Genomic DNA, 22,225 nt, shown 5'->3' with positions numbered 1-22,225 from the left:
CTTCTACTGAGTGTTTGGGGCTTAAGGCCACCCCCCGGTGAAATCATTAATTCCCTGAAGACTTTTATGTGGATTTCTGAAGCCTCTTATTTGGAATTATAGCCTGTCCTTAATCTTATGGATTTAAGACAAGCAGATTGCTCTCGAAGAAAAGGAAAATACTGCACATTGTAAGGAAAATGCATTTCAGGATGATTCCTTTTATGAAGCCTCTAGAAAACATCGTCCTATTTTAAGTTATTTTGACTCTTTTTTCATGAAAAAGGAAGCAGTGCTCATACATGAAATCTGCTAGACCAACCTATCCCAGCTTTCACCTACCATCTTTGAACTTGAATCACTTTCATCTCTTAACTTAAGGAGTGCAAATTTAGCATGCCTCTCCCATGAACTGCAGGATTTCTTTCTTTCTTTCTTTCTTTCTTTCTTTTTTTTGCAAGGTTTTAAATCCATACAAGAACATTTGAGCATCCTTGGCTTTGGGCTGCATGTGTTCCTGCTGTTGTATTCTTGACGCTAGAAGTCAAAACAATTAAGTCACCCTTCACCCATAGGCTTGCGCAATATAGGGGCTGCAAGAGCTGAGAGAGGAGGCAAATTTAAACGCACGCATGCATATTTTCACACACATAAGGCACAAAGGCACATTTTGTAGCCTTTTTGTTTTTTCATGAAGATCTGGAACATATTAAATATTTATTCCTGCTGTGGTTTTAGAATCCATGTTGGGGTTGGTTTAAAACAAACCCTCATTAGCGATTGTTTTAAGCGTATGTATGTATATATACAGTGGGGCAAAAAAGTATTTAGTCAGCCACCGATTGTGCAAGTTCCCCCACTTAAAATGATGACAGAGGTCAGTAATTTGCACCAGAGGTACACTTCAACTGTGAGAGACAGAATGTGAAAAAAAAATCCATGAATTCACATGGTAGGATTTGTAAAGAATTTATTCGTAAATTAGGGTGGAAAATAAGTATTTGGTCCCCTCAAACAAGGAAAGTCTCTGGCTCTCACAGACCTGTAACGTCTTCTGTAAGAAGCTTTTCTGTCCCCCACTCGTTACCTGTATGAATGGCACCTGTTTGAACTCATCATCTGTATAAAAGACACCTGTCCACAGCCTCAAACAGTCAGACTCCAAACTCCGCCATGGCCAAGACCAAAGAGCTTTCGAAGGACACCAGGAAAAGTATTGTAGACCTGCACCAGACTGGGAAGAGTGAATCTACAATAGGCAAGCAGCTTGGTGTGAAAAAATCAACTGTGGGAGCAATCATCAGAAAATGGAAGACATACAAGACCACTGATAATCTCCCTCGATCTGGGGCTCCACGCAAGATCTCATCCCGTGGGGTCAAAATGATCATGAGAACGGTGAGCAAAGATCCCAGAACCACACGGGGGGACCTGGTGAATGACCTGCAGAGAGCTGGGACCAAAGTAACAAAGGTCACCATCAGTAACACACTACAACGGCAGGGGATCAAATCCCGCAGTGCCAGACGTGTTCCGCTGCTGAAGCCAGTGCATGTCCAGGCCCGTCTGAAGTTTGCCAGAGAGCACATGGATGATACAGCAGAGGATTGGGAGAATATCATGTGGTCAGATGAAACCAAAGTAGAACTTTTTGGTATAAACTCAACTCGTCGTGTTTGGAGGAAGAAGAATACTGAGTTGCATCCCAAGAACACCATACCTACTGTGAAGCATGGGGGTGGAAACATCATGCTATGGGGCTGTTTTTCTGCCAAGGGGACTGGACGACTGATCCGTGTTAAGGACAGAATGAATGGGGCCATGTATCGTGAGATTTTGAGCCAAAACCTCCTTCCATCAGTGAGAACTTTGAAGATGAAACGAGGCTGGGTCTTCCAACATGACAATGATCCAAAACACACCGCCCGGGCAACAAAGGAGTGGCTCCGTAAGAAGCATTTGAAAGTCCTGGAGTGGCCTAGCCAGTCTCCAGACCTCAACCCCATAGAAAATCTGTGGCGGGAGTTGAAAGTCCGTGTTGCTCGGCGACAGCCCCAAAACATCACTGCTCTCGAGAAGATCTGCATGGAGGAATGGGCCAAAATACCAGCTACTGTGTGTGCAAACCTGGTAAAGACCTATAGTAAACGTTTGACCTCTGTTATTGCCAACAAAGGTTATGTTACAAAGTACTGAGTTGTATTTTTGTTATTGACCAAATACTTATTTTCCACCCTGATTTACGAATAAATTCTTTACAAATCCTACCATGTGGATTCATGGATTTTTTTTTCACATTCTGTCTCTCACAGTTGAAGTGTACCTCTGGTGCAAATTACTGACCTCTGTCATCATTTTAGGTGGGGGAACTTGCACAATCGGTGGCTGACTAAATACTTTTTTGCCCCACTGTATATATATATATATATTTTTTAAACAGAGCACACTCATGTTCCTTTCTTTTACTACTTCTTTATTTCTCAGGCCTCCAGGGGGTTTCAACATGTAATCAACTACACTGATTGTTGTTCCTACATCTGCAATAAATGTCAGCGTCCTCAGGAGAGCAAAGTAAATAGTGAGATGTTGACATGCCTTTAGACTTTGTTTGACAATTAGAGGAGGATACTAAGGAGGTGGGTAGGCTGGCGCAGTAAATTCTGAGCATCAGACACTTACGTTCATGCATTCTGGTGAGTTTTTGATCCACTGCAATTCATTTTTTTTCTTTAGTTTTTATGTAAAGTAACCACAAAAGCACAAGACAGTTGAACATATGATGGACTATAATAATAATGGATTGGATTTATATAGCGCTTTTCAAGGCACCCAAAGCGCTTTACAATGCCACTATTCATTCACTCTCACACACTGGTGGAGGCAAGCTACGGTTGTAGCCACAGCTGCCCTGGGGCAGACTGACAGAAGCGAGGCTGCCATATCGCGCCATCGGGCCAACCGCCCCTCTGGCTAACACCAGTAGGCGGTAGGGTAAAGTGTCTTGCCCAATGACACAACGACCAGGACAGAGAGCCCAGGGATCGAACCGGCGACCTTCCGGTTACATTTTTCCATTGACTTTTCTACCTTGGCTGAACAGGCGAAATGGGGGGAAGAGGCCCTTAAAAGTGCATTGCTCACTAATCAAAGGAGCTTGCAAAGAAAAGCGTCTGGACTTCTTTAAGTGGCTTGAAGACGTTTCACCTCTCATCCGAGAAGCTTCTTCAGTTCTAAGGTCAAATGGTGGAGAGTCCCAGATATAAACCTAGTGGGAGAAACCCCCCACAGAGGGACAAAAGGACCCCCTGGTGATCCTCTAATCGCCTGAGCCAAGGTGTGAAACTGGGTGTGGGTCCCAATCAGCCAGAGTTTCGGGTGTGTTCATTGTGAAACCTGGCCCCACCTTATCATGCGAATTCCTGAGGGCAGATGGCCCAGGATGTGAGTGGGTGTTAAGGCGTCTGGGAAGGGATCTCAAAACTGGATTATAGATGGCAGAGAGTTGGTGTCGTAAACCCCCGCCTCTGTTCAAAGATGGTCGCTCACAGTGGACATAGATGGCTTCTTTCACTCCTCTTTAAAACCATCTGTCCTCTCTGTCCAAAATGTGAACATTGGCATCCTCGAAAGAGTGTCCTTTATCCTTAAGATGCAGATGGACTGCTGCGTCTTGTCCTGTGGAGGTGGCTCTTCTGTGTTGTGCCATGCGCTTGTGAAGTGGCTGTTTGGTCTCTCCAATGTAGAGGTCTGAGCATTCCTCGCTGCACTGTACAGCATACACCACATTGTTAAGTTTGTGTTTTGGCGTTTTGTCTTTCGGGTGAACCAGTTTTTGTCTGAGCGTGTTGCTGGGTCTGAAATACACTGGGATGTCATGCTTGGAGAAAACTCTCCTGAGTTTCTCTGATACACCGGCTACATAGGGGATGACAATGTTGTTGCGTCTGTCCTTCTTATCCTCCCTCGCTGGTGTCTGGTCTTCTTTTCTGTGCCTCTTTGCTGACTTTAAGAACGCCCATTTAGGATAGCCGCACGTTTTGAGTGCTTCCTTTACATGTGTGTGTTCCTTCTTTTTTCCTTCAGGCTTAGAGGGAACATGTTCTGCCCAGTGGTGTAGGGTCCTGATTACTCCAAGTTTGTGTTCCAAAGGGTGATGGGAGTCAAAGAGGAGGTACTGGTCCGTGTGTGTGGGCTTCCGGTAAACTTCGATGTTGAGTTTGCCGTTCTCTTCAATGTGCACAGCGCAGTCCAGGAAAGGCAAACAGTTGTCCTTTGTGTCTTCCCTAGTGAACTTGATGTTTTTATCCACAGCGTTAATGTGCGCAGTGAAGGATTCAACTTCATGTGTCTTGATTTTGACCCAGGTGTCGTCTACATATCTGTACCAGTGGCTGGGTACTCTCTCTTTGAAAGAGCCAAGAGCCTTCCTTTCCACTTCCTCCATGTAAAGGTTGGCTACAATAGGTGACACGGGGGAGCCCATGGCACAGCCATGTTTTTGTCTGTAAAAGCCTTCGTTGTACTTGAAATATGTAGTGGTGAGGCAGAGGTCTAACAGTGTGCAGATCTGATCAGGTGTGAAGTTGGTCCTGTCCTCCAAGGAGCTGTCTTCTTGTAGTCCGACAAGGTCCAAAAACTTACCCTGGATCCAGATGAAACCATGGTGTCCTTTGATGTAGTCTCTCTCTTCACTTGCATACCCACCACGGAGGCCGTGGAGACTGTCAGAAAACGACTACAAGAAGACAGCTCCTTGGAAGACAGGACCAACTTCACACCCGATCAGATTTGCACACTGTTAGACCTCTGCCTCACCACTACATATTTCAAATACAACGAAGGCTTCTACAGACAAAAACATGGCTGTGCCATGGGCTCCCCCGTGTCACCTATTGTAGCCAACCTGTACATGGAGGAAGTGGAAAGGAAGGCTCTTGGCTCTTTCAAAGGGAGAGTACCCAGCCACTGGTACAGATATGTGGACGACACCTGGGTCAAAATCAAGACACATGAAGTGGAATCCTTCACTGCGCACATTAACGCTGTGGATAAAAACAACAAGTTCACCAGGGAAGACACAAAGGATAACTGTTTGCCTTTCCTGGACTGCGCTGTGCACATTGAAGAGAACGGCAAACTCAACATCGAAGTTTACCGGAAGCCCACACACACGGACCAGTACCTCCTCTTTGACTCCCATCACCCTTTGGAACACAAACTTGGAGTAATCAGGACCCTACACCACCGGGCAGAACATGTTCCCTCTAAGCCTGAAGGAAAAAAGAAGGAACACACACATGTAAAGGAAGCACTCAAAACGTGCGGCTATCCTAAATGGGCGTTCTTAAAGTCAGCAAAGAGGCACAGAAAAGAAGACCAGACACCAGCGAGGGAGGATAAGAAGGACAGACGCAACAACATTGTCATCCCCTATGTAGCTGGTGTATCAGAAAAACTCAGGAGGGTTTTCTCCAAGCATGACATCCCGGTGCATTTCAGACCCAGCAACACGCTCAGACAAAAACTGGTTCACCCGAAAGACAAAACGCCAAAACACAAACTTAACAATGTGGTGTATGCTGTACAGTGCAGCGAGGAATGCTCAGACCTCTACATTGGAGAGACCAAACAGCCACTTCACAAGCGCATGGCACAACACAGAAGAGCCACCTCCACAGGACAAGACGCAGCAGTCCATCTGCATCTTAAGGATAAAGGACACTCTTTCGAGGATGCCAATGTTCACATTTTAGACAGAGAGGACAGATGGTTTGAAAGAGGAGTGAAAGAAGCCATCTATGTCCACTGTGAGCGACCATCTTTGAACAGAGGCGGGGGTTTACGACACCAACTCTCTGCCATCTATAATCCAGTTTTGAGATCCCTTCCCAGACGCCTTAACGCCCACTCACATCCTGGGCCATCTGCCCTCAGGAATTCGCATGATAAGGTGTGGCCAGGTTTCACAATGAACACACCCGAAACTCTGGCTGATTGGGACCCACACCCAGTTACACACCTTGGCTCAGGCGATTAGAGGATCATCAGGGGGTCCTTTTGTCCCTCTGTGGGGGGTTTCTCCCACTAGGTTTATATCTGGGACTCTCCACCATTTGACCTTAGAACTGAAGAAGCTTCTCGGATGAGAGGTGAAACATCTTCAAGCAACTTAAAGAAGTCCAGACGCTTTTCTTTGCAAGCTCCTTTGACTACGATGACCTGGATGACTGAGAACCTTCACAGACATTGCTCACTAATATTAAAGAGGAAATAAGGAACGAACTGATGCTCTGTGAACTGCCTTCCTCCCTAGATGCGCTTTTGGCTTTGTGTATGTGGGTGGACGATCAGGTGAGCGCACATCGGAGCGCGCGCGTTCGGGGCATGCCCCGCTGGATTTTTGTGGGACCTCTACTGCTGCCCATGGGTCGTGTGACGCCGACACCGGGGATGGGGATGAACCCATGCAGCTTGGGCGCTCACGGCTGTCGCCCGCGGAGCGCCAGCGCCGCCTTGCCTCCAGTGAGTGCGTTTATTGCAGCCGTAAAGGCCACTCTGTCTCCTCCTGCCCGACGCTGGCAAAAGGGCGCGCTCACCAGTGATCGTGAGGGTGCTGGTGGGCGATCTGTCGAGTGAAAGCCCTCTCCCCAGACTTCTTTTGCCGGCTACACTGTGTGTTCGGACTGTTTCTCATTCTCTCTCCATTCTCATTGACTCTGGGACTGAGCAGAACTTTATTGACACCTCACTCGCCGCCAAACTGAACATCGCCTTGGAGCCTCTGTCACGCCCTCTCCGCGTTCACGCACTATCGGGTCAGCGCCTGCCTGACATCACTCATGTTTCTGAATTTCTTTCATTATCTCTTTCAGGCAATCACACAGAAAGGATTTGTTTTTTTTTCGTTTAAGGCTCCTCTCACTCCGCTGGTTCTGGGTCACCCCTGGCTTGTTCTCCACAACCCGCATATCGACTGGGAGAAGGGTGCCGTGCTGGGTTGGAGTGTGGCCTGCCACATGAACTGCCTCCGAGCTGCGGCTTCCCCCGTTCCGCTCCCGCCCACGGCCTCGCCGTCGGACGCCCCGGACCTCTCGATGGTTCCGCGGGTTTATCATGATCTGCGGGATGTTTTTTGTAAGGATCGTGCGCGGTCCCTTCCCCCGCACCGCCCGTATGATTGTGCCGTCGATCTTCTTCCTGGAGCTTTGCTGCCATCTAGCCGCCTGTACAGCCTCTCCCGGCCTGAGAGGGATGCTATGGAGAAAGTGTGGGCTGTGGTGGAATGGCCTACTCCTCCTGATCGCCGCCAAGTGCAACGTTTTTTGGGATTCGCCAACTTTTACAGACGGTTCATTCGCGATTTCAGCAGGATCGCTCTCCCTTTTACTAAACTCACCTCTCCCAAAGTTCCCTTCCAGTGAGATTCTGCCGCTCAGCGAGCCTTCGCCCTGCTCAAGGACAGGTTCACCACTGCTCCCATACTCCGGCAACCGGACCTTACACGGCAGTTCGTTGTGGAGGTGGACGCGTCGGACTCCAGGGTTGGGGCAGTTCTGTCTCAACAGACGGACGGTAAGCTGCACCCGTGTGCCTTTTATTCTCACCGTCTCTCTCCAGCAGAGAGTAACTATGACATCGGGGACCGGGAGCTTCTGGCCGTCAAGCTGGCCCTGGAGGAGTGGAGACATTGGTTGGAGGGAGCAGCACAACCATTCATCGTCTGGACGGATCACAAGAATCTGGAGTACCTGCGCTCGGCTAGACGTCTCAATTCCCGGCAAGCCAGGTGGGTGCTGTTTTTCACTCGTTTTGACTTCATTATCACCTACAGGCCAGGAACACGGAACGTAAAGCCAGATGCCCTGTCCAGGCAATTCTCTATCACTGAGGAGGACTCGGACCCCGAGCCTGTCCTCCCGGCCGCCTGCGTAATTGGAGCCATCTCCTGGGAGATCGAGAGGCTCATCCAAGAGGCGCAGGAGACCGAACCGGATCCTGGCACTGGCCCATCTGGTCGCCTCTTCGTTCCTTCAGCCATCTGCTCTCAGGTTGTCCAGTGGGCTCACACCGCCCGCTTTTCATGCCATCCTGGGGTCCTCCGCACCTGCTCGTTCCTCCGACGCTACTTCTGGTGGCCCGCTATGGCTAGGGACGCCAAGGAGTACATAGCAGCCTGTTCGACCTGCGCCCGGAATAAGCTTTCGAACCGCCTTCCACCGGGTCTTCTGCAGCCTCTCCCTACACCAGCTCGACCGTGGTCCCATGTTTCTTTGGACTTTGTCACGGGCCTGCCGCCCTCCACTGGTAACACCGCCATACTTACCGTTATCGATCGTTTCTCCAAAGCTGCACACTTTGTCGCCCTCCCGAAGCTCCCCTCTGCCTTGGAGACGGCCCGGCTCCTCACCTCCCATGTGTTCCGTCTTCACGGGATCCCAGAGGACATCGTCTCGGATAGAGGGCCACAGTTCACGTCCCGTGTTTGGAGGGAGTTCTGCTCCGCACTGGGGGCCAAGGTCAGTCTGTCTTCCGGTTTCCATCCACAGAGTAACGGGCAATCGGAGCGGGCCAACCAGGAGCTGGAAGCTGCCCTCCGCTGTGTCGCTTCGCACAACCAATCGACCTGGAGTGAACAGCTTCCATGGATCGAATACGCCCACAACAGCAGCATGTCCTCTGCCACGGGCAAGTCTCCCTTCGAAGCGTCCCTGGGCTATCAACCGCCATTGCTCCCGGCCATCGAAGGTGAGCACTCCGTTCCTTGAGTGCAGGCTCACCTCCGCGGGTGCCATCGTGCCTGGCGGGCGACTTGGGCTGCCCTACTCCGTACTAAGGAGCGGAACAAGACCCTCGCTGACCGTCGCCGGACACCGGCCCCCGAGTACACCATCGGTCAACAGGTATGGCTGGCTACCTGTTTTGTGCCGTTACGGACTGAGTCGAAGAAGCTGTCCCCTCAGTTTATTGGCCCTTTTCCCGTTGAAGCCATTGTGAACCCTGTGTCTGTCCGCCTCAAGCTGCCGCGCAACATGCGTATTCACAATGTCTTCCATGTGTCTCAGGTCAAGCCGGTGCTCTCCAGCCCGTTGTGCCCTCCCTCCAGGGCCCCACCGCCCCCCCCCGGCTCGTGGATGGTCAGCTGGTCTACAATATCACCCGCATCATGGACTCCCGGTGCCGGGGTCGGGGTTTTCAGTACCTGGTTGACTGGGAGGGCTACGGGATAGAGGAACGGTCCTGGGTGCCTCGAGCTGCTGTCCTGGATAGGGCCATGCTCCGGGACTTCCACCGCGGGCATCCAGGTAAGCCTGGTGGGTCGCCGGGAGGCTCCCATTGAGGGGGGGAGCCTCCCGGTCTGGTCTCCGTGCCTGCCTAGTCGGCCCCACAAGGCTACATTTGCTGTTTCTGTTCTCTCCCTCTCTGCCTGGGCGGAGCTCACTGTGGGCTCCCGCCCTTGGCCCACACACACACCTGACAACAATCACCTGTCATCACCGGGAGCACTATTTGAGGCTGGAACACAGATCCTCTCGTCGCTGGATGATTGTACTACTGACGTTAGTGTTCTCACAGCTCCTGTGGACTTGTGCTTCATAATTCGTAATTCGTGATTTGTGATTAGTTGGTGACTTTCCTTCTCTTCTGCCTCAGATCTTCCCCCCCCCCCGGACCTGCGACCTCCCTGCCGTGTGAACGTGTGTGAGTGTGAGCAAAGAAGACGTGAGCGAGTGTGAGAGAGCTACCCTGTGATTTCCCCGGAGTTTTGGATCCCTTCACTGTACATATATTGCACTGGCACTGTAAATAAACTACACCTTGGAGACACCTAACCGCTCTGCGTTTGAATCCCTGTAACCAGATCGTGACAAATGATGCTCATCGTGCAGAACACTTTGGTCTACATATAGTAGGGCATTCATTTTTACATAAGTCACAATTTATTTTTGTGCCTTTTTTTTAAAGATCATGTTGAAAAATATCTGTATATTTAAAAGGCACTGCACATATCTGTGGTGATCCTAAGGAAAGGTTGCTTCACTTTAGTAAAAGTGATGACAATTTAATGTAATAAAAGCGATTTTAGGAAACTTGTGAGTCAAACTGCCTCGTCCTTTTTCCTACTGGTTCCACCTTGGCTATCACCAGTAAAAAATACAGAGGTCGCTACTTTGACTCACCCATTAGTCTCTGATGTATTGTTTTGAAGCCAAAAGCGAAGCACTTCCACTATCGCCATCTTGGTTAAAAAGATCAAGTCAAGTGATTGGCCAATGACCAAGCAGTTTTAAACCACAGACCATCATTTTGAAACATGATGTGACCTAGACTGAAGAAATATACCTGCAATGTGTAACTGAACCCATAAACTCAGCAGGAAAGTGTTTACAGAGGTGAAGACAGAAAGCCATTTTCCCAGACTTCCATAGGACCTGTAGGCTTTTTGCAACCACAGCTATCGCCATCTGTGGCCTTAAGATAAAATGCAGCTTTAAGGCACTTCCAAACTGGCTTCATTTATAATCCAGAAGCTATGCCCATGTTTTATACTATCAACTTGCTGACATGCCGACTACACTATAGGAGAAAGAGGAGGCTGTGCTGCTGTTGCTAACAGAGATCACGGCATTGTGCTTGTGAGGCTGGGACAGTTAAGTTTACCACAAAAGTTCCAACAGTTGTTCCAAGTAATTTCTCTGTGTCTTTCATGTTTTGTACCAGAAGAGAAAAGCATGTGTTTTTATATAGGGGAAGGGAACTTGTCCCCTGCTTCCCCCCTGAAATCACCACCTATGGATATTGAAGCCACATATATATGTACACACACACTCACACATTCACACATAATCAGAAACATGAGTGAGGTCTGTGGTTTTTAGTTTATGTTGCTGTTGCTCAGCTGAAACTCAGATTCACATGCTTAGTGTAGACCTTTGTATCACACAATGCTCATATTAAACCACTCGCACATGCACAAACACACACACAAAAACAGACATACACACACGTGCATACAAGTCTCAGCTTGTTTTGGAATCATTGCTATGACTTGACGCTACATGGCCCAGTACACATGGTTGCATATGGCATGAATGCAGGATTGTGTTGGTGTGTCTGTCTGTCTCTATATAAATGTGTATGTGTGTTTGTGTGTAGGCCTCCCTCTGCCCCCCCCATTAGAGTTTGCTGTTTCCATGCCTATTGAAGCCAGCATGTGCTTTTTCGATACCACCCACCGCCAAATTTCACAGCCGTGGCTAATTTGTCCCTGATGACGACGTCACACACTCCTACATGCCCACATTCACAGACACGCGTGCACTCCACCGGCTTTTTAAGCGTTCAGTCTGGGTGTGTCATCAGAATGCGGTCCTGCACAACGCGTTTGCAGTCACCAGCTCAGCTGCCACAGATCAATAATCAGTGTGAATGCAGGGCTTCTGCCTCCGTGAATCATCCATCAGACACGTGTGAACTTTGGATGAACACGTTGCATGAACACCCTCCCCAGCACTTCAAATGCACACACACACCTACACACCACACACAAACATACAAATGTGAGTCTAAGTGACACGGTGAATCATGGCTAAATCCCTTGGAGCTTTTTTCTTCTTTCTTTTTAGTGGGCTACATGATGTGTTCAAGGGGTGAGCAGGACACTGTTGGGGCTTTTAACACTGCATTGTCATGTACCCTGGCACTAGTGGGCTCCAGCTCCAGTTATATCCGCTGTGAGTGAGGTCGCACGCTTTGTCCTCCCCACACACGTGCACATCCAAAAAAGGTGCACAAGCACACAGGGGGATTTGTGTAACGGGATACACACACTTTTTCTCGGCAGGAGCTTGATCTTGCTGTCGGTTTGGAGAAAAGAGGCGGGGAGCCCCCGGAGTTTGGCCTCTTCTTTCCTCTCCTCTGCCGGATTCTTCCCAATTCTCCTCGCCACTGGTTTCTCAATCCTGCTACCCGCCCCCCCCACCACCCCCCATGACTCTTCATCCCTCATCTCTTTTTCTACTTCCACGCAACCTCCCTGCTCGCTCGCCTCCCATCTTAACGCAGAATGCTGTGGCGTGCCACTATCTGTCCTGCGCTTCTTCCGAGTTGCAAGCACATCTCACATGCAGCCTCTTTTTTGCTCCGTCACCCTACACGGCTATTTTTAGCCGCCTTGCTGCACCTACACAAATGAGCCAGAGCCTCCTCCAACTTAACGGGAATCTTATTATGCGCCGTGCATCACCCCTCGGAAAGTTAGACGAGAGGAGTAAATCTTTCTTTGATACAGTGAGCTTATGCCGCAGAGCGGGTCCCCAAATCTTCATCAGGATAATGTGACTGTTGTACCTCTGCGTTGTCCAGGTCTCCATCTCCTCTCACTTGGCTCACACTTGCTCTTCTTTGTGCATTAAGGCACCAAAATCAGCCAGGCATTTAAACTATGTCCTCTTATCTCTTTGCTGTCAATCACTGTTAAAAAGCGGAGTCTGCTCGTTAACCCAGAGGGAAGGGTTTAGGACATTCTCTCTCTTAGCCATGCTGTTTTTATTACACGTCCAGGCATTTGTCTGTTTTTTAACATGTGTCGCAGGGGTGCCAGCACCTGAGGGCATGAATGAGAGGATGACCTTTTGTTGCTGTCTCACTTTTATTTAATGTTGCTCAAGCTCCTCAGCGTTATGTATTTTTGGGTCGCTCACCTCGTTTGCCTCAGAAAAAGTACGAGCCTCGCGCTAAAGAATTTGCATAGGCCGACTTCACGGGTGGATTTCAATGAATGAATCCAGTGACCTAGAATCTCAAACACACCCAGAGTGCACAAATGAGGAAAACAAAAAGATATATCACATTAACATTCTGTTCATTCCGTACCAACACTAATAACAAGCTAGATATTTTAAGGCATCTTGGTTGAGGCCTGCCAACAGACGCTTGTTGTTCTTGGGGATAAAAGAAAATAATTGCCCAGTGATGTAAAAAGTAGGAATAAAACTGGTTCAAGCCTGCTTGGTGTTTCTAAGGGTGGTATAGCAGTGTTTCTCAAAAGTAAGACAGAATAATTTTTTTGCTAACAAAAACGTAACATACAATAGTTTGTAAATGATAAACTTCAGTATGTGAATTTAATTATACAAAGAAAAAAAAATACTAAAATTGGACACCAGTCTAATAACTAATGTGCTAGCATGTGCAAGAACAATGCTAATATCAACATATGATCTTGATGTAAATGGTACTCTTTGCTAATGATATGCTAGCCTAAAATGTAGCACTTTTCAGTGGTAAGCATTGCTAGCTTTGTTTTAGATTTACTTGCTGCCTCGTTTTGACTCAGTATATAAGTAAACAATCAGATATTTAACTTGGAGATAGTTTGACATACTTTGATGTTTATGACAAAATCTGACCATCCAGTCTTCATCCAGTCTTATTTTGTCCAGTTAGGTAGCCTCCTTTTCCTGTTCTTATTTGACGGGAGTGGACTTGACATGGTCATCTTCTCTTCCTTGGACTATTCTCTGTAAACCCTATAGATGGTTGTGCAAGAAAATCCCAGCAGATCAGAAGATTGTGAACAACAAGCCTGTATGACACCAACAACTATGCCAACATCACTTAAATCACCTTTCTTTTCCATTCTGATGCTCACTTTGACGGTCAATGGGTTTTCTTGACCATGTCTATTTTTGATTATTGATCATATTGTGCCGTACATGGAAGTTTATGACCAGAGCCTATATTCATGAAAATCTGTCCATGTTTCATGGTAAGTGCAATGGTAGCAAAATATCTTCAACATGGTAATGGCTAATTGTAATGATGCATGTGCTACTTCTATTCAGAATATCAAGGTAGAAAGTAACATCATATTAAGTTACGAAAATATTCTTATTTGTAATTAGTAAGAGGACAAAGGTTATTGATTTAATAAAATAATAATAAAACTTCTGGTTGCAAAAAGGTTACATATTATTGTTATTATTATTATCTCAATATAAAAAGCTTACATCAAGAATGCAACATTGATTCTGTTGCTTTTTGCGTCTTTCTCTTGGTGAAAGTTTCTGGACAACCCAGGTAAGCAAAGCCACTGAGACAAATTTGAGTGCAACATTATCAAGGGTAGAATAGCTTACAAGGAGCTGTCTCTAGACAGGCTCCATTCATTTGGCAGCGTGCACTGCCTCTCTCTACCAGCCTAATTAATGCATGGAGTCTGCCAGGCCTGCGACCAGCCGACAGTGCCGAAGTGGGTGGCCATGTCGTTGGACAAAAACACCTTTCACTGCGAGAAATCCAACAATAATTTCCTTTTGAAACATGAGTCATTTGTCGGAAGGGTTATCAAATTAAGTCACATTACACCGATGATGTGAAATTTGTACTGGAACAATCTTAATTAATGTTGCACATTTAAATATAAGTTGAGCTTGTATTTCAAAAGTAACCTACCTAACATTGTGTAATGGCTCTCTGTTGATTTGTTTGCCATTTCAATCATGTCAAATTGTAAAATATTAGAGGTTTTAAACTGTTGTGGCTGAGGCTACCTCATCAAAAAACCCACCAGACTTTAAATGAATCGGCAAAATGCTTCTTTAGGTGCTTTGATTGTGGATAAAACTGAAGGAGAATCTCATAAAAATGGCCAGCATTACATCCCCAATAACAGAGATATTGCCTATAAAAAAGTTGTCTTTGGGTAATGGCTTTGAGGAAAGGAAGATTCGCTCTTAATGGCTATTTTCAAGTGCAGCTCAGAACATGCAAAAATGAGCTTAGTTGCTACTTTTTTCTCCTTTATCATGCTTCTCAAGGACTCTGTCATTAAGCACAAAGGCACATGGAGGATTACATAATTTAAAGTTTATTACACAAGAACACAAGCTACAGGTAAAGAGCAGTCACTTTGACTTCTAGGTGGCTTTGTGCTAAATCATGGATAAAATGGAACGGTACAGTGATGAGCCCCATTCCCTTTTGTGTCAAGATAATGAGGCACTGCAAGGTTATGCATAGGATTACTTTAATAACACAGAGGGTGTTTTCCTATTATTCTGACTTCATAAAGAAAGCTGGGTTATAAGGCCATGCTTAAGGTGACTCTTTGGTTCGTCTTTCAGGGGCTATAAAACTTTGTGTCAGTGCGTGAAAATGTCAGCTGTCAATTAGAGACAAATGAATGAAATATTGGTGTTACCAGGTTCCCTCGCTGTGCACTCAGTACACAGTTAGTCAGTGAGATGAGGGGAGAGGGAAGCCAGCTGCACTGTAATATACAATTAAGAGCTTCAGTGTTCTGTGCCAAAATGTAAAATGAAAGATTGAATGGAACTGGGAAGCGTGTGAACCACGGTGTCCTAAGAAGGGGCTGTAATGTTCAGCCTCTGAGGTTTTGACACCTTAGCTGGCTGCCATTTTAAATAAAAATCTGCCTGAACAGGCTTTTGGAGCAGTTCAGTCACTGCTGTACTACTTTTGGCTTCTAAAAGTATGAAGGGATCCAGATGCCTGCTATACTTCAGCAGTTTTATTGCAAGAATTTGGTTCAAAAGATTTAGAAGTTGTTCAAAAAATGAATGGAACATTTTTTAATCAGAGTACAGCACCAAATCAGTTCAATTTGTGGGATATTGATCTGGTCAGCTAAGCAGCAGAGGGGGTTGTTAATCTGTTTCAGCTGCTTTGGTGTTAATGAGCAGGAGCACTAGTGGGGCAACAATGAGACACCTCACAAAACAGGAACGGTTTTACAGCTGGAGGCCACTGGAATTTTTCCCTCCTCATCTCTTCTGTCTGCCTTTTCACTAGTTTTGCATTTGGCTAATGTCAGTGTCACTGCTGGTAGCATGAGACGATACCTGAACCCTACAAAGGTTGCACAGGTAGTCCAACTCTTCCAGGATGGTGCATCAATACGTTTCATTGCCAGAAGGTTTGCTGGGTCTCCCAACACAGTCTCAAGAGCATGGAGGAGATTCCAAGAGACAGGAAGTTAGTCTAGGAGAGCTAATCAGGGCCATATAAGGCCCAAACCCATCAGCATAACTGGTATCCTCTCCTTTGTGTGAGGAGGAACAGGATGAGCACTGTGGAACCTGATTGGCATTTTTTGTATTCTATGGTGAATGCCAGATGTATCACTGTGCTTTTCACAGATGAGAGCAGGTTCACCCTGAGCACATGTGACAAGTGTGAAAGGGTCTGAGAAGCATGGAGATTGTTGTACTGCCTGCAACATCCTCCAGCATTAACGGTTTGGCGGTGGATCAGTGATGGTTTGTGGAGACAAATCCACAGAGAGATGACTAGACCTCTACAGGCTAGGCAACCACACCCTGACTGTCATTAGGTATTGGGATGAAATCCCTGGACCCACTATCACACAATACTGGTGCAGTGGGTCCTGGTGTCTTCTTGATGCAGGACAATGCCTGACCACCTGTTCCAGTTCCTGGAGGAGGATCAGACAGTCCAGGAGCTCAGTGATGCCCTGGTCCAGAACTGGAGGAGATCCCCTAGGACACAAGTCATCGTCTCATGAGTTCTGGTGAGTGAAATTCTTCTATTTTAATCACCTTTTGCATAACCCGAATTTGTTTCTGCATGTTGCTCCACTACTGTGTACAGATGCAGCAATCAACGCTGTTAGCATTAGCTGATATATTCACCCTCCTGTCCACATATCAGTAGTTCTGGTACTTCAGCTATTCTGACTGCAGCCAAAATGTCGAGGCTTCAAACCAATAAACAGAATAAAGAAACTTAACAGAAACCAATTTTCAGTGTTTTCTTTTACTGTAGTTCTTTGTTATGTAAATTCCTAAACTTCTAGGGACCAGGATTTCAAAACAGATTGCAAGATATGAAATATGTGGAATTTATATACATGTCACAGCTTTTCTTCTATTGCTTGTTTCTTCTTATCACAGCTTAGTTCCTACTGGAGCAAAATATAAAAAATAAATAAATAAAAAAAATCCAACAATAAATGGAAATCTAAATTTTTATCATATGACATGCCTCATGTTATTGTTTTTTTTTTTTTTTTTTTTTTTTACCAAACATTATTTGTCCTGCAAACTTATTTTGTTATTTGTGTCATTTCTTGCTCATTAGTTTCTAAATGGTATTTTGCATGGTTTCATCACCTTATTCACTTCCAGTACTCTTGGCATTGTAATACAGCTGCAATCTATGTTAGATTTCTTTGAATGTTGTAATAAAAAACTTGCAGCCCTGCTAGGAAATTTAAAGGTAGTAATGCTGCAAATCTATCCATGTGATGCTGGATGTGCAGCAACATGAATATTTGTCCAAGTCTTGCAAATTGCTTGTATGGATTTTAAAGGATAATTACAGCATGTGTTCTTTAGAGAAAAAATATGTTCCAAGCTATCTGGCTGAAATACAAAGTATTTGTAACAAACCCATGAACAGATCATCTAAAGTACTGCAACACTGAACAACTGCACCTGGAAATGCCCACTCACAGGTAGCTCAACAATTTTATAATGTTGCATTGTGCCAGATTTGAGTCATTTCTATCACAGCATGAGCCCACATTGTTGAGGTGCAGTTTGTCACTGTCCAAGTCTGCTTCATACTGGTAGTTGTTGTGCAAAAATGCTGTGCAAAGACCTCATTTAATTATCTCCCCCCACCATTTATGATCAAATGAAATACTGTCCTGGCTTTAAAAGAGATTTTCCATAGAAAAACAAGGATGTGACCATGCTGTACATTTTTCTGTATTATTCCCAGACAGACACGTTCGTTCATCCCTTCCCATTTGTGTCAGGTGATTGGCAGTAAGCAGAGTGTAACGTAATGCAGCGCTGATATGAAGACACTCAGCCGTGGCACAATGAAACACCGATTAAACAAACTGACAAAACAGAAATGAAGGCTTTCTGTTTACTTTGATGGATTTTCAAGGCAATTTTCAAGTTGTTTCGAGTAAAGAACTGAGTGGCAGCAAATAGCTTATTCTGAAGGGAAGAAAACAAGCCTGGATATCTGGAGGGGAAAAATCCTTTAAGCCTGCAAGCTCCATGATTGATTTTTTTTTTTTTATTAATTCCATGCTTTGCGACTCAGAGTGACTCTGTGCCACAATCATGGGCTTACAGTTTTGAATGTGGAAAAAAACTGTTTAAAGAAAACAAAAATTAGGGTAAATTTATTAATGGGCTCCTAAATGACGTCCTCGAGATTAAGTGTAGGTAGTTAGACGACGATTACCCTTTGAATCAAGACCTCACGGAGAAGAACCACTTATAGCGAGCAAGCGTCTTTGTTAGAGAGTTTTGCTCTCGAGATTTACCTAAAAGACTCGTGGAGAACCAAGTGAGGGTTTTCTGAGGACACCCAACCCCCTCCACACAACGTGATCTGAGTGATCTCCCTGGAGGGGGATTCTTGATTTGAAAAAGATCTGTTGATAATGAGGCACCGAATAGATAAAGCAACCTCAGGGGAGCAGTTAGGTGATAAATATCTTCACCGGAGCTCAGAACATGCTTGGCATGACCAACACTGTGTTAGTCTTTAATGAACACAAACAATAAAATCACTCCTGAACAGAAACTTTGGTAAAGAACAAGTAAAACCAGGATTTTCTGTCTTGTAACAATGAGTTCTGAAAGGCTTACAACTCTGAAGTAAACATTTATTTGTAGGAATTGATCAGCCCTCACAGATAACAGTGTTTAGTAGCTTCCCATCTGCCATAATGGCTAGGGGTATCTGCAAGCTGCTCTAACAGGTTTTCAGGTTCTGGTTCAGTTTCAAATAGACATTTATTTCAAGTTTATCAGGTAGAAAGTGAGAAATAATGGGAAATACAACAAGGAATTAAAGTTGTATTAAAATATTGTAGTTTTGAAGAAATATGCAAAAGTAATTCAACAGATCAACCAGTGTAAACTTTTTTTTCCCAAATCAACTTAAAAACTCACAATTTATAAAATTAAGGTAGTGTGCACTTAATCTGCAAAACTATTATAAAATATTTTAAATAATAATCATCAGTTTCATCAAGTGAAACAAATAATTTTCAGTATAAATTTCTATTCTGTGCATCATATTATCTTGATATGCTCTCAATAATATTGCAGAGTGGGCATGTTGGAAAACTTATTTGCTATATTATCACAAACAGATTTATATAACTGACAACTTGAGCAACTGTAAATTAATAGCAGACTAATAGCTTACTGACTCTGTCTGTCACCATCTTAAAGCAAAAAAGCCACTTTATGACTTGCAGTCAGAAACCATTTTTTAAGCAATCTCCATCCCTAACATTATTGCTAAGAAATCACAAGATAAAGTTGTGTGAAATTCGCACAACTTTATCTTGTCATTTACGTCACACTGTTAAACTCGGTCACTGAGCACACCCTAGATTATTCTCCTGTGATTGATAAGTCATTATCAGCGCATATGTGCATTTTAAGGGATACTGATCTGACCAATTTCACATCTGCCTCGTGCTAGTGACCTTCTGTTCACACTGTGAGCTTAATATTTCAGTGAGGAAAAACTGAAATATGTGGGAAATACTGGACTCCTGTGACATTTTCTTCCTTTTGAACTATTCTTGCAGATCGAAAAGATGATTTTACTATACCCCCCCAACTGCATCAGGATTTAACATCATCATGTAACCGAGTGTAACACCTTGCAGCAGCAAAGCTTTTGGTTGTTAGCTAAAATTGTATATATGTGTATAATGTTTTAGCTAACAATAATATGTGTGGGTGTGTGTTTAAAAATCTGTGATCATTTCAACAGTGAAACTTTAAAATGTATCTTCTCATTGCAGTGAATCAATTGTGACTTAACAGTTTGTACTGAGTGTCACGCACAGTCAAAAAGGGAAAAGGAAAGTTCCATGGCATCATATCAATGATGTGTCACTTCTCAACTGATTTTTAAAGATTTCTGTCATGAGTGGGAGAAAGCAAGTGTGAATTGTGCGGACTCAGGCCGTGGACCGTTAACATGTGATTCACACAATCTGCTGTACGGTGCAGAGCAGAGAGTAATACAGCCTCGGGGGAAAGGGAAGAAATGTGGGCGATGAGGGCTGCCGTGCAGAGTTCATGTACATCTTGTTTAAAAAACAACTCTCAAGCTGTTAGTAGGCCCACAGCTACATACTAAATCCATTCTTTAACTAAACACACTAAATGGCATTCCTGCAAACTTGGGTAGTTCAGTTATATCCGGTGAACATAAATAAAACAGTCTGAACGATAAAACAGCCAAGATCCTCTATTTAGATCTTACCAGAAGTTGTTGAAGTCATTGTACCATAAGTGGAAATTCTACTGCCAATCATCCAGACTGCTAGCTGGCCACTACCAAATAGACTTTCCTTTGATTTGTCTTTTAAATGCCCAGCACCCCACAATCAACTTTTGCAGCTGCAAAACCACTTCGGGTTGTCTAGAAGTCTATGGGAAAATGATCTCTCTGCACCCTTGCTTTAATACTACAATTAACGCTTTCCTAATGGGCTCATTTGGTAGTTTCAAGTGAACATAATTTTCTAAGTTATGGTTCTCATTTATCTCGGTCAATGAGCAAAGATGGAGATGGTGAAAATCAGCAAGAGGTTTCAAGAACTCCTCGTGTCTCTTTGCCACGTTCCAGATACCCCTGAACTCGGATGTAAATGACAAGACAAAGCTGTATAAACGTAATATTTTCACTCAGATTTCGGAAGTTGGGAGTGACGTCAACCCTGAGTTCCAACATCAGAGCGTCCGGAAAAGTGAGGAAAAGCAGGATTTGTTTGGGTTCTTAGCAAGGTAGAAACATTTGTGTGTCACTCGCAATACAGCATAATAACTTAAAAATCCTTAACACAGCTGCAGCATAGCCTGGTGCTTTGTGTATGGCTTATTTAGTGAGTCACAAATACACAACAGTGGCAGTACAGATAAAAGGTTTTACAGTTTTACTACTGTTTACATTCAGTGCAGTAGTCATCATGGACTGCATGTTAACTCGGGAGTTGCTGGTGGTAGTCTGATTTTCTGAGAGGGAAATTCGAGTTGATGGGTTGTTCCAGATTAAACTGGCTGACTAGGAACTTGGAAATTCCGACTGCTGACTTATTAAATATACACTTTTTATCGGTTATTTAGCGCTAATTAGCAAATATCTTTGGATTTATTGATGGACCATTTCAGCCTCTACATTGTAACTTCTGGTTTTTGACAACCAAAATGCTGACACTGGGCCTTTCAAGAAACCAACATCTGTATCCATAAAGTGCAATGCTGTTAACTGATTTTAAGCAATCAGCAAATACTGACAGAATCCAGTGGGTGTTGTTAGAGTGGTTGCATCCATCTTTTATGTACAGTCTACAGTGTGAAAACAACTCCTGTATTTTCATTTCCTTTGTCATCAGCAGCTCCACACGGCTCCAACAATTACCCGATCCTTTGCATCACCATCATCTGGATGTTGCCAGAGAAAACAGCAACAACTTCATTTGAGAACTTTTCTTGATGAGAACCAAAAAAGAAAAGAAATGGGGCATTGCTATAGCTACCTTAGAGGTTCATTTTCTTTTCCTTTTGAATACATACACGACCATGGGGGGAAAGGAGCCCTCTGTCAGCTCATTGCTTTCATCTAAATCAAAATTATCTGGCTGAACTGAACTGAATTATCATTGGAGACGAACCACTAATGACTCAGGATCTCTGAAAAAAAGAAAAACACAACACACACACACACACACACACACACACACACACACACACACACACACACACACACATATACACACACACACTCCTGCACACAAGCTCAAGTAGTGGAATAACACTCTAAAAGAGCTCATTATTATGATCCTCACTCCTTCTACTGTACACGCAGCTATCATTAAGCCTGCATTTTGGATATAATGACCTTGTGTTGTTACATGGCTGTCACGGGTTATATCAGTAATGGTCCTCAAGCCACCGTCTCTCACAAGTTAAGGACACACATGTGTACACGCACACACACATACACACCATCGGTGACAGTATTTTCCCCCAGTCATCCCCAGAGGACCAGAGGGCCATCAGCCAAGTAGCGCTGTCTCGACACCTTGTCACAACCCTTGGTCTGAGTGGCACGAATTGTGTCTGTACATGTATGTGCGCGCGCATGATTTCCTCAGACGTGGCGAGCCATATCAATGTGACACAGCCAAGTGCAGAGCTGATTGTGGCAG

General features: G+C 44.9%; 1 long non-coding RNA gene across 1 annotated transcript in view; it reads left to right on the top strand.

Annotated features, from left to right (window-relative positions):
* The first annotated feature begins 16,347 nt into the window (after positions 1-16,347).
* The window catches only part of LOC146642518 (uncharacterized), a 35,580-nt gene continuing 29,702 nt past the window's right edge, over positions 16,348-22,225 (top strand). Inside the window, exon 1 of the long non-coding RNA XR_014909669.1 lies at positions 16,348-16,531. This is a non-coding gene — a long non-coding RNA (uncharacterized LOC146642518). The remainder of the gene's footprint in view (positions 16,532-22,225) is intronic.

Source organism: Rhamphochromis longiceps, linkage group LG23 (assembly GCF_057381845.1).
Source record: "Rhamphochromis longiceps isolate RC_006_pf linkage group LG23, R_longiceps_female_GT1.1, whole genome shotgun sequence".
NCBI classification, from domain to species: domain Eukaryota; kingdom Metazoa; phylum Chordata; class Actinopteri; order Cichliformes; family Cichlidae; genus Rhamphochromis; species Rhamphochromis longiceps.
The sequence above is the reverse complement of the archived record's forward strand: the minus strand, read 5'-3'. Positions and strand labels throughout refer to the sequence as shown.